Source organism: Callorhinus ursinus, unplaced genomic scaffold, assembly GCF_003265705.2.
Source record: "Callorhinus ursinus isolate GAN/ISIS: 27379988/994484 unplaced genomic scaffold, GSC_fseal_2.0 scaffold29, whole genome shotgun sequence".
NCBI classification, from domain to species: domain Eukaryota; kingdom Metazoa; phylum Chordata; class Mammalia; order Carnivora; family Otariidae; genus Callorhinus; species Callorhinus ursinus.
In genome coordinates this window covers 18563065-18573323 of record NW_027397091.1, presented here as the reverse complement: position 1 = coordinate 18573323, position 10259 = coordinate 18563065, and the positions used below count along the sequence as shown (strand labels likewise).

Sequence of the window (10259 nt, the reverse complement as noted above, 5' to 3'; positions counted from 1 at the left end):
ACTGGAGGGTGTCATGCTGAGCAAAATAAGTCAATCAGAGAAAGACATGTATCATATGATCTCAGTAATATGAGGAATTCTTAAACTCAGGAAACAAACTGAGGGTTGCTGGAGTGGTGGGGTGTGAGAGGGATGGGGTGGCTGGGAGATAGACATTGGGTAGGGTATGTGCTATGGTGAGTGCTGTGAATTGTGTAAGACTGTTGAATCACAGACCTGTACCTCTGAAACAAATAATACACTATATGTTTAAAAAAGAAGAAGAAGAAGAAGATAGCAGGAAGGGAAGAATGAAGGGGGGAAGATCAAAGGGGAGATGAGCCATGAGAGACTATGCACTCTGAGAAACAAACTGAGGGTTCTAGAAGGGAGGAGGGTGGGGGATGGGGTTAGCCTGGTGATGGGTATTAAAGAGGGCATGTACTGCATGGAGCACTGGTTGTTATACAAAAACAATGAATCATGGAACACTACATCAAAAATTAATGATATAATGTATGGTGATTATCATAACATAATAAAAAATAAACTAAAATAAATTAACATAAGGAAAGGAAAACAACAAAATCCTTCGATTGGAAAAGATACATAATAAATTATATAAAACTTCTAGTACCCATCAAAGTGCCTGAGGAAACAAAAGGTGCTCCATTTGCTCACTCATGCATTTTTATTTTTTTATCTTTTTGTTTGTTTGTTTTGTTTTTTCATTTATGCATTTTTAAATGAATAGGAATGAGTAAAGAGACAAGTTGAAACCAAAGACAAATATGCATGAACTTTTACCTTCTGGGGATCAAATTAAAAATAAGTGGTGGAATTTGGTTCCTCAACTGATACCATAGCTTGGGCTCAAATTCTAGTTAATGGAGTGGTCGGGGTTGGAAGGGATGGGGTGGCTCTGTGAGAGACATTGGGGAGGGTATGGTAGGGTGAGCACTGTGAATTGGGTAAGACTGATGAATCACAAAAACTGTATGTTAAAAAAAAAGATAGTAGGAAGGGAAAAAAGAAGGGGGGAAATCGGAAGGGGAGAAGAACCATGAGAGACTATGGACTCTGAGAAAAAAAGTGAGGGTTCTAGAGGGGAAGGGGTGGGACGATGGGTTAACCTGGTGATGGGTATTAAAGAGGGCACATATTGAATGGAACACTGGGTGTTATATGCAAACAATGAATCATTGAACACTACATCAAAAATTAATGATCTAATGTATGGTGATTAACATAACATTAAAATAAAATAAAATAATAAAGCAAATTTTAAGATTTCCCAGGAAAAGATGGCAGAGGAGTAGGGGACCCTATTCCAACTGATCCCTGGAATTGAGTTGGACATCTACCAGACCACTCTGAACACCCACAAAATCAGCCTGAGTTGTAAGATGATAAATCTGGATCTCTACAAACAGCATATCACAGGTGGTTGGTTTCTAGGTACTAAGCTGGGAGTCGTGATTCTGTGGGCAGATATTGAAGGATAAACAGAAGAGGGAGGGAGCCTGGCTATCGGGATCTTACACCACCAGTGAGGGATAGCCTCCCGCACTGGGGACAGGGCACAGACTCGCAGATCGGTAGCAATGGGGAAAGGACTTTAGGGCAGCGCCCGGGACTAAAACCAGAGCGGCAGGGCTGCCTGTGTGAACTGAGGGCGACTGGCAGTTTTAGAAGCACAAAGGGCAGAGATGTGACCCGACTTGGAGGCAAGGACTGGGAGCACGGCTGAGGGGCACACAACTCAGGATGCTCCAGTTTATAGCAGCACAGACAGAAACGGAGATAGTGTGGTTTGGAGAGCTCACTGAAGAACAGACTGCAATCTCTGCTCTGAGGCAGAGGGTTGGAAATGGTCTCTTCTGCTCTGACTCTCAGAAGAGACATGGAAAACTACCAGGGAAAGCTGCTAGAGAACAAAAGCCCAAAAAAAAACAGTTTTCACTGGGCCCACCCCCACCACAGGGGGCAGGGCAACTCTGCCCAAATAGGGTTGCCTGAGTAACACCATGGCAGGCCCCTCCCCCAGAAGACAGGCTGGGAAAACAAGAGGCCAGCAACACTAAGGTCTCTATAAACAGGTGCATCTAGCTTGGGTTGTGATAAATAACTTGGACTCTATACATTCCCTCAACCACCCTTCAACAGAATGACTAGGAGGAGGAACCCCCAAAACAGAAAAGACTCAGAGATTATGACTTACGCCACAGATTTACAAATGGATTCAGATATAACCAAGATGTCAGAGATAGAATTCAGGTTAGCAATTGTGCAGACAATAGCTAGAATGGAGAAATCAATTAATGGCAACATAGAGTGTCTAAGGGCAGAAATGAAAACTGAATTGGTAGAATTTAAAAATGCTATCAATGAGATCTAATCTAATCTAGAAAATCTAACAGCTAGGGTAAGCGAGGCAGAAGACTGAATTAGTGACCTAGAAGACCATTTAATAGACAAAAGGGAAAAGAGGAGGCCAGGGAAAAACATCTCAGAATCCATGAAAATAGAATCAGAGAAGTGACACCATGAAATGTTCCAATGTCAGAATTATTGGAATCCCTGAGTGGGTGGAGAGAGAGAGGACTAGAAGATATATTTGAGCAAACCATAGCTGAGAATTTCCTTAATCTGGGGAATGAAACAAACATTCATGTCCTAGAGGCAGAGAGGGCCCCTCCCGAGATCAAGGCAAACAGGCCAACACCCCGGCATGTAATAATAAAACTCACAAATCTTAGAACCAAGGAAACCATCTTAAGGGCAGTTAGGGGGGAAGAGATTCCTTAAATACAGAGGGAAGAACATCAGAATAACATCAGACCTATCCACAGAGACCTAGCAAGCCAGAAAGGGCTGGCAAGACATATTCAGGATACTAAACGAGAAGAACATGCAGCCAAGAATAGTTTATCTGGCAAGGCTGTCATTTAGAATGGATGGAGAGATGCAGAGTTTCCAAGTCCGGCAGAAATTAAAAGAATATGTGACCACTAAGCTGGCCCTGCAAGAAATATTAAGGGAGGTTCTATAAAAGGAGAAAGACCCCAAGAGTGATATAGAAAAGAAATTTACAGGGACAATCTATAAAAACAAGGTCTTCACAGGAAACATGATGACAATAAATTCATATCTTTCAATAATCACTCTCAATGTGAACGGCCTAAATGTTCCCATAAAATGGCACAGGGTTGCAGATTGGATAAAAAGACAGGACTCATCCATATGCTGTCTACAAGAGACTCATTTTGAACCTAAAGATACATCCAGACTGAAAGTGAAGGGATGGAGATCCATCTTCATGCCAGCAGACCTCAAAAGAAAGCTGGGGTAGCAATTCTTATATCAGACAAATTAGATTTTAAACTAAAGACTGTAGTTAGAGACACAGAAGGACACTATATCATTCTTAATGGGTTTATCCAGCAAGAAGATCTAACAATTGTAAATATCTATGCCCCCAACATGGGAGCAGCCATCTACATGAGCCAACTGTTAACCAAAATAAAGAGTCATATTGATAACAATACATTAATTGTAGGAGACCTCAATACTCCACTCTCAGCAACAGACAGATCATCTATGCAGAAAATCAACAAAGAAACAAGAGCTTTGAATGACACACTAAACCAGATGGACCTCAAAGATATATACAGAACATTCCACCCTAAAACAACAGAATACTCATTCTTCTCAAACACACATGGAACTTTCTCCAGAATAGACCACATACTGGTCATAAAACAGGTCTCAACCGGTATCAAAAGATTGAGATTATTCCTTGCATATTCTCAGACCATAATGCTTTAAAACTGAAACGCAATCACAAGAAAAAATTTGGAAGAAATATAACACTTGGAAGTTAAAGACCACTCTGTTCAAGAATGTTTGAGTCAACCAGGAAATCAAAGAAGAACTTAAACAATTCATGGAAACCTATGAGAACAAAAACACATGGGTCCAAAACCTATGGGATACTGCAAAGGCAGTCCTAAGGGGGAAATACATAGCGATCCAAGACTTACTCAAAAAAATAGAAAACTCCCAAATTCACCAACTAACTCTACACCTTAAAGAACTAGACAAAAAGCAACAAATGATGCCTAAGCCACACATTAGAAGAGAAATAATTAAGATTAGAGCAGAGATTAATGAATTAGAAACCAGAAACACAGTAGATCAGATCAGTGAAACTAGAAGCTGGTTCTTTGAAAGAATTAAAAAGATCGATAAACCACTGGCCAGATTTATCCAAAAGAAAAGAGAAAGGACCTTAATTAATAAAATTATGAATGAAAGGGGAGAGATCACAACTAAAACCAAGGAAATAGAAACAATTATTAGAAATTTATATCCACAACTATATGCCAATAAGCTGAGCAACCTGGATGAAATGGATGCCTTCCTGGAAACCTATAAACTCCCAAGACTGAAACAGGAAGAAATTAACAACCTGAGTAGGCCAATAACCAGTAATGAGATGGAAGCAGTGATCAAAAACCTCCCAAAAAACAAGAGTCCAGGGCCTGATGGATTCCCTGGGGAATTCCACCAAACATTCAAAGAAGAAATAATACCTATTCTCCTGAAGCTGTTTCAAAAAATAGAAACAGAAGGAAAGCTTCCAGACTCATTCTGAGGCCATCATTACCTTAATCCCCAAACCAGGCAAAGACCCCATCAAAAAGGAGAATTTCAGACCGATATCCCAGATGGATATGGATTCAAAAATCCTCAACAAAATCCTAGCTAATAGGATCCAACAATACATTAAAAGGATCATCCACCACGACCAAGTGGGATTTATCCCCGTGATGCCAGGGTGGTTCAACATTCACCAATCAGTGTGATAGAACACATTAACAAGAGGAGAGAAAAGAACCATATGGTCCTCTCAATTGATGCAGAAAAAGCATTTTACAAAATACAGCATCCTTTCCTGATTAAAACTCTTCAGAGTACAGGGATAGAGGGAACATTCCTCGAGTTCATAAAATCCATCTATGAAAAACCCACAGCAAATATCATCTTCAATGGGGAAAAGCTAAGAGCCTTTCCCTTAAGATCAGGAACACGTCAAGGATGCCCACTCTCACCACTATTATTCAACATAATACTAGAAGTCCTAGCAACAGCAATCAGACAACAAAAAGAAATAAAAGGTATTCAAATTGGCAAAGAAGAAGTCAAACTCTCTCTTTTTGCAGATGACATGATACTTTATGTGGAAAACCCAAAAGACTCCACCCGCAAATTACTAGAACTCATACAGCAATTCAGTAATGTGTCAGGATACAAAATCAATGCACAGAAATCAGTTGTTTTCTTATACACTAACAACGCAACTGTAGAAAGAGAAATTAGAGAATCGATTCCATTTACAATAGCACCAAAAACCATAAGATACCTCGGAATAAACCTAACCAAAGAGGTAAAAGATCTATACTCTAGGAACTACAGAACACTCATGAAAGAAATTGAAGAAGATACAAAAAGATGGAAAAATATTCCATGATCATGGATTGGAAGAATAAACATTGTTAAAATGTCTATGCTACCCAGAGTAACCTATACCTTCAATGCCATCCTGATCAAAATTCCAATGACATTTGCCAAAGTTCTGGAACAAACAATCCTAAAATTTGTATGGAATCAGAAAAGACCCCGAATCGCCAAGGAAATGTTGAAATACAAAGCTGGGGGCATCACGTTGCCCGATTTCAAGCTATATTACAAAGCAATGATCACCAAGACAGCATGGTACTGGCACAAAAACAGACATATAGACCAATGGAACAGAATAGAGAGCCCAGATATGGACCCTCAACTCTATGGTCAAATAATCTTCAACAAAGCAGGAAAAAATATGCAGTGGAAAAAGACAGTCTCTTCAATAAATAGTGCTGGGAAAATTGGACAGCTATTTACAGAAGAATGAAACTCAACCACTCTTTTATACCATACACAAAGATAAACTCAAAATGGATGAAAGACCTCAATGTGAGACAGGACTCCATCAAAATCCTAGAGGAGCACATAGGCGGTAACCTCTTCGACATCAGCCACAGCAACTTCTTTCAAAACACATCTCCAAAGGCTAGTGAAACAAAAGCAAAAATGAACTTTTGGGACTTCATCAAGATAAAAAGCTTCTTTTTTTTTAAGATTTTATTTATTTATTTGACAGAGACAGAGCGAGAGAGGGAACACAAGCAGGGGGAGTGGGAGACGGAGAAGCAGGCTTCCCGCCGAGCAGGGAGCCCAACGTGGGGCTTGATCCCAGGACCCCAGGATCATGACCTGAGTCAAAGGCAGGCGCCTAATGACTGAGTCACCCAGGCACCCCAAGATATAAAGTTTCTGCACAGCAAAGGAAACAGTCAACAAAACAAAGAAGCAATCCACAGAATGGGAGAAGATATTTGCAAATGACACTACAGATAAAGGGCTGGTATCCAAGATCTATAAAGAACTTCTCAAACTCAACACCCAAAAAACAAATAATCAAGTCAAAAAATGGGCAGAAGACATGAACAGACACATCTCAAAAGAAGACATACAAATGGCTAACAGACACATGAAAAACTGTTCATCATCATTAGCCATCAGGGAAATTCAAATCAAAACCACATTGAGATTCTGAACGCTGCCATGGCTCAGACCGTGCAGAATGTTACATTGTCACTCACTCTGCCCATCACGTGCCACATTTGCTTGGGGAAGGTATGCCAGCCTGTCACATGCATCAACAACCATGTATTTTGTTCAATTTGTATCGATTTGTGGTTGAAGAATAATAGCCAGTGTCCAGCTTGCAGAGTCCCCATCATGCCCGAAAATCCTTGCAAAGAGATTATTGGAGGAACAAACAAAAGTGAACCTATGCCAAGCCATACAGTCAGGAAGTGCCTTCGGAAAACTAGACTTGAGTTACTCCACAAAGAGTATGAGGATGAAATAGATTGTCTGCAGAAAGAAGTAGAAGATCTTAAGAGTAAAAATCTCAGCTTGGAGTCACAAATCAAGACTATTCTGGATCCTTTAACCTTGATGCAAGGCAACCAAAATGAAGACAAGCATCCAGTTGCAGATAATCCAAGTAAAATTGACCCAGAAACTGTAGCAGAGTGGAAGAAAAAACTTAGAACAGCTAATGAAATCTATGAAAAAGTAAAAGATGATGTGGATAAGTTAAAGGAAGCAAATAAAAAATTGAAATTGGAAAATGGTGGCCTAGTGAGGGAGAATTTACGACTGAAAGCTGAAGTTGATAACAGATCACCCCAGCAGTTTGGAAGGTTTACAGTAGCTGCTCTTCAGTCCAAAGTAGAACAGCATGAACATGAAACCAATTGCCTCAAGAAAGCCCTGGAACGAAGTGATAAGTATATAGAGGAACTAGAATCTCAAATTGCACAGCTAAAAAATTCAAGTGAAGAGAAGGAAGCTATGAATTCCATTTGCCAGAGAGCACTTTCTACAGATGGCAAGGGGAGCATAGGCAATGAGGAGGATATGCCATCAAAGAATCAAGGTGATGGTGCCAGAAAGCAGCTTGGCTCACCCACCTCAAGTTCTCACCTGGCAAAACCTTCTAGCAGTTCTGCCAGGCAGGAAAGCACCAGCAAAACAGAACCAAATTGTTCTAAGAACAAAGACCTATATCAAAAACAAGTGGAAATAATGTTAGATGTGACAGATACAAGTATGGATACTTATTTGGAAAGAGAATGGGGTAATAAGCCAAATGACTGTATACCCTACAAAGATGAAGAACTTTATGATCTTCCAGCTTCTTGTATTCCTTTGTCCCTTAGTTGCCTTCAGCTCAGTACTCCAGAAAACAGAGAGAGTTCTGTAGTCAAAGCAGTAAGTTTCAAAAAGCACTCAAACCATCTCAGAAAATTGGTGTTTGATGATTTTTGTGATTCTCCGAATGTTTGTAATAAAGAGTCATCAGAAGATGATAGAAGTGAAAATGAAAAGAAATCAGTGTTTTACTTCCTCAGAGACAGGGTTTTCTATGCACAAAACTTGAATTTTGAAAGCTCAGAGGGAAACACAATAGCAAATTCTGTTGGAGAAATTTTTTTAAAAATTAAGTGAGAAATCAGGCTCATGCTTATCTAAGAGGTTGAATTCTATTTGCTCTTTTGAAATGAATTGGACAAGAACATCCAGTGAAGCATCCATGGACGCAGCTTACCTTGACAAAATCAGCAAGAGCCCTTGTAATAATGGTTTTAAGTCAGTGGATTTGGATGGGTTATCAAAGTCGTCTCAAGGCAGTGAATTTCTTGAGGAACCAGATAAGTTAGAAGAAAGAACTAAGCCAAACCTTTCCAAAGTTTCTCTAACCTGATCAGTTAGAAAATGGAAATGATTGGAAACCCACTTTTTCTCTCCTCTCTCCATCTGACCAAGAAATGAATGAAGATTTTTCTCTCAATACCAGTTCTAACCCAGGAACTAATGAAAGCAAACCCCCAAGCTGTTTGTTTCAGACTGAGTTTTCCCAGGGTGTTTTGTTAAGCAGTTCACACTGGCTATTTGAAGATCAGAGGTTTGGGTCATCTTTATTTACGATGACCTCAGAGATGCATGGTCTTCATAACCACCTTCAGTCTCCTTGCTCTACTTCCTTTGTGCCTGAGAAGAGGAATAAAAATATGAATCAATCAACAAAAAGAAAAATCCAGAGCAGTCTTTCCAATGCCAGCCCATCAAAAGCAACTAAAAGTTGACTCATTAGAAATGTGTTATTTGGGCACCTGGGTGGCTCAGATGGTTGAGCGTCTGCCTTCGGCTCAGTTCATGATCCCAGGGTCCTGGGACTGAGGCCCACATCGGGCTCCCTGCTCAGCGGGGAGCCTGCTTCTCCCCCTCCCTCTGCTTCTCCCCCTGCTCATGCTCTCTCTCTCTCTCTCTGTGTAACTCTGCGTCTCGAATGAATAAATAAAACAAAAAAAATACATTTAAAAAAAGAAATGTGTTATTTATGTTTTTGTCCTGAGACGAATATAAGTTTTTAAAGTTACTTTTTTCCCTCATAAAAGTTCTATACAATTTTGAATTGATAATCTGTAGTCAAGTGTCAAGTCAGAATGGTGGATTAGCCTGTAACCAAAATACTTTTTTTCATTTTAAAGAATTTGTCCTTTTTCAGTTTCATTTGGGCATCTTTTTAACCAGAAAAGATAGGGAGAGGGTTTCTTTTAATGAATATTATATGTATCTGGTTTGGATGTATTTTGTTTTCTTTGGTCTTGATTTAGCTATTAGATACAGTGGCCTATTAATGAGCCTCGGTTGTCTTCAGAACTTGGATTTCTTAAATAAAACTTTTTGGGTTGTCTACACACTTCTCATAAGACACTTGAGTTTCTTTACAGCTTTCCTAGGGTGGGAATAATTTTCACTGACCTTTTTTATTTATATTTAGTCATGGCTCAACTTTTAGGCAGGACCATGGTGAAGAAACAGCACTCTAGCCTTAGTCCAGTATTCATTTACTTTTTCTTTTTTAGGTTTTGTATATGTATGTTTGCATTTTTAACATTGTGTTTTGTACAGTTTTTGTGAGAACATTTTGCTAGAATGAAAGAACACATTTTCTATATGAAAATATTTATGTCAAGTAGCTTTGATTTCATCTTTTTCTGTGTGTTGAAAATCAGAAATTGAGCCTACTTTGGAAAGAAGGCATAGAATGGTTGGTTGGGTTTGGAGGAGCCTAAACATGGTAGCTTCATTGTTCTAGATACACAGGTGCAGAAGCGCTCTTTGCCAAATGCTTGATCCACTTTCATCCCAGGGGAGCTTTTTTTGGAGTGAAGTTCTTGTTTGCATGTTACTATTCTTTGTGGAAACTCTGTATGCATGGTAGCATTCTTGCTTGCACTGTTTTCCTTACTTAAGAAAAAGAAGTTTTAGGGGCGGAGCAAGATGGTGGAGGAGTAGGAGACCTAGATTTCGTCTGGTCTCAGGAATTCAGCTGAATAGGGATCAAACCATTCTGAACACCTACGAACTCAACAGGAGATCGAACAGGAGAGTAGCAACAACTCTCTGAACAGAGAAGCGACCACTTACTGGAAGGTAGGACGTGCGGAGAAGTGAAACCGAGGCGATATTCGGGAAGATAGACGGCGGGGGAGGGGCCTCCGCCGGCCGCTTCTGGCAAGTGATAGATCCGCGGAGCACAAAATCGGAACTTTTAGAAGTTGGCTCTGCTGAGGGACGTCGCTCCAGTGGCTAAGCGG

The 10259-nt window shown here is 40.0% G+C and overlaps 1 pseudogene; it reads left to right on the top strand.

Moving 5' to 3' along the window:
• Positions 1–6638: 6638 nt before the first annotated feature.
• On the top strand, positions 6639–8756 carry LOC112828147 (ORC ubiquitin ligase 1 pseudogene; annotated as a pseudogene).
• The last annotated feature ends 1503 nt before the right edge of the window (positions 8757–10259 follow it).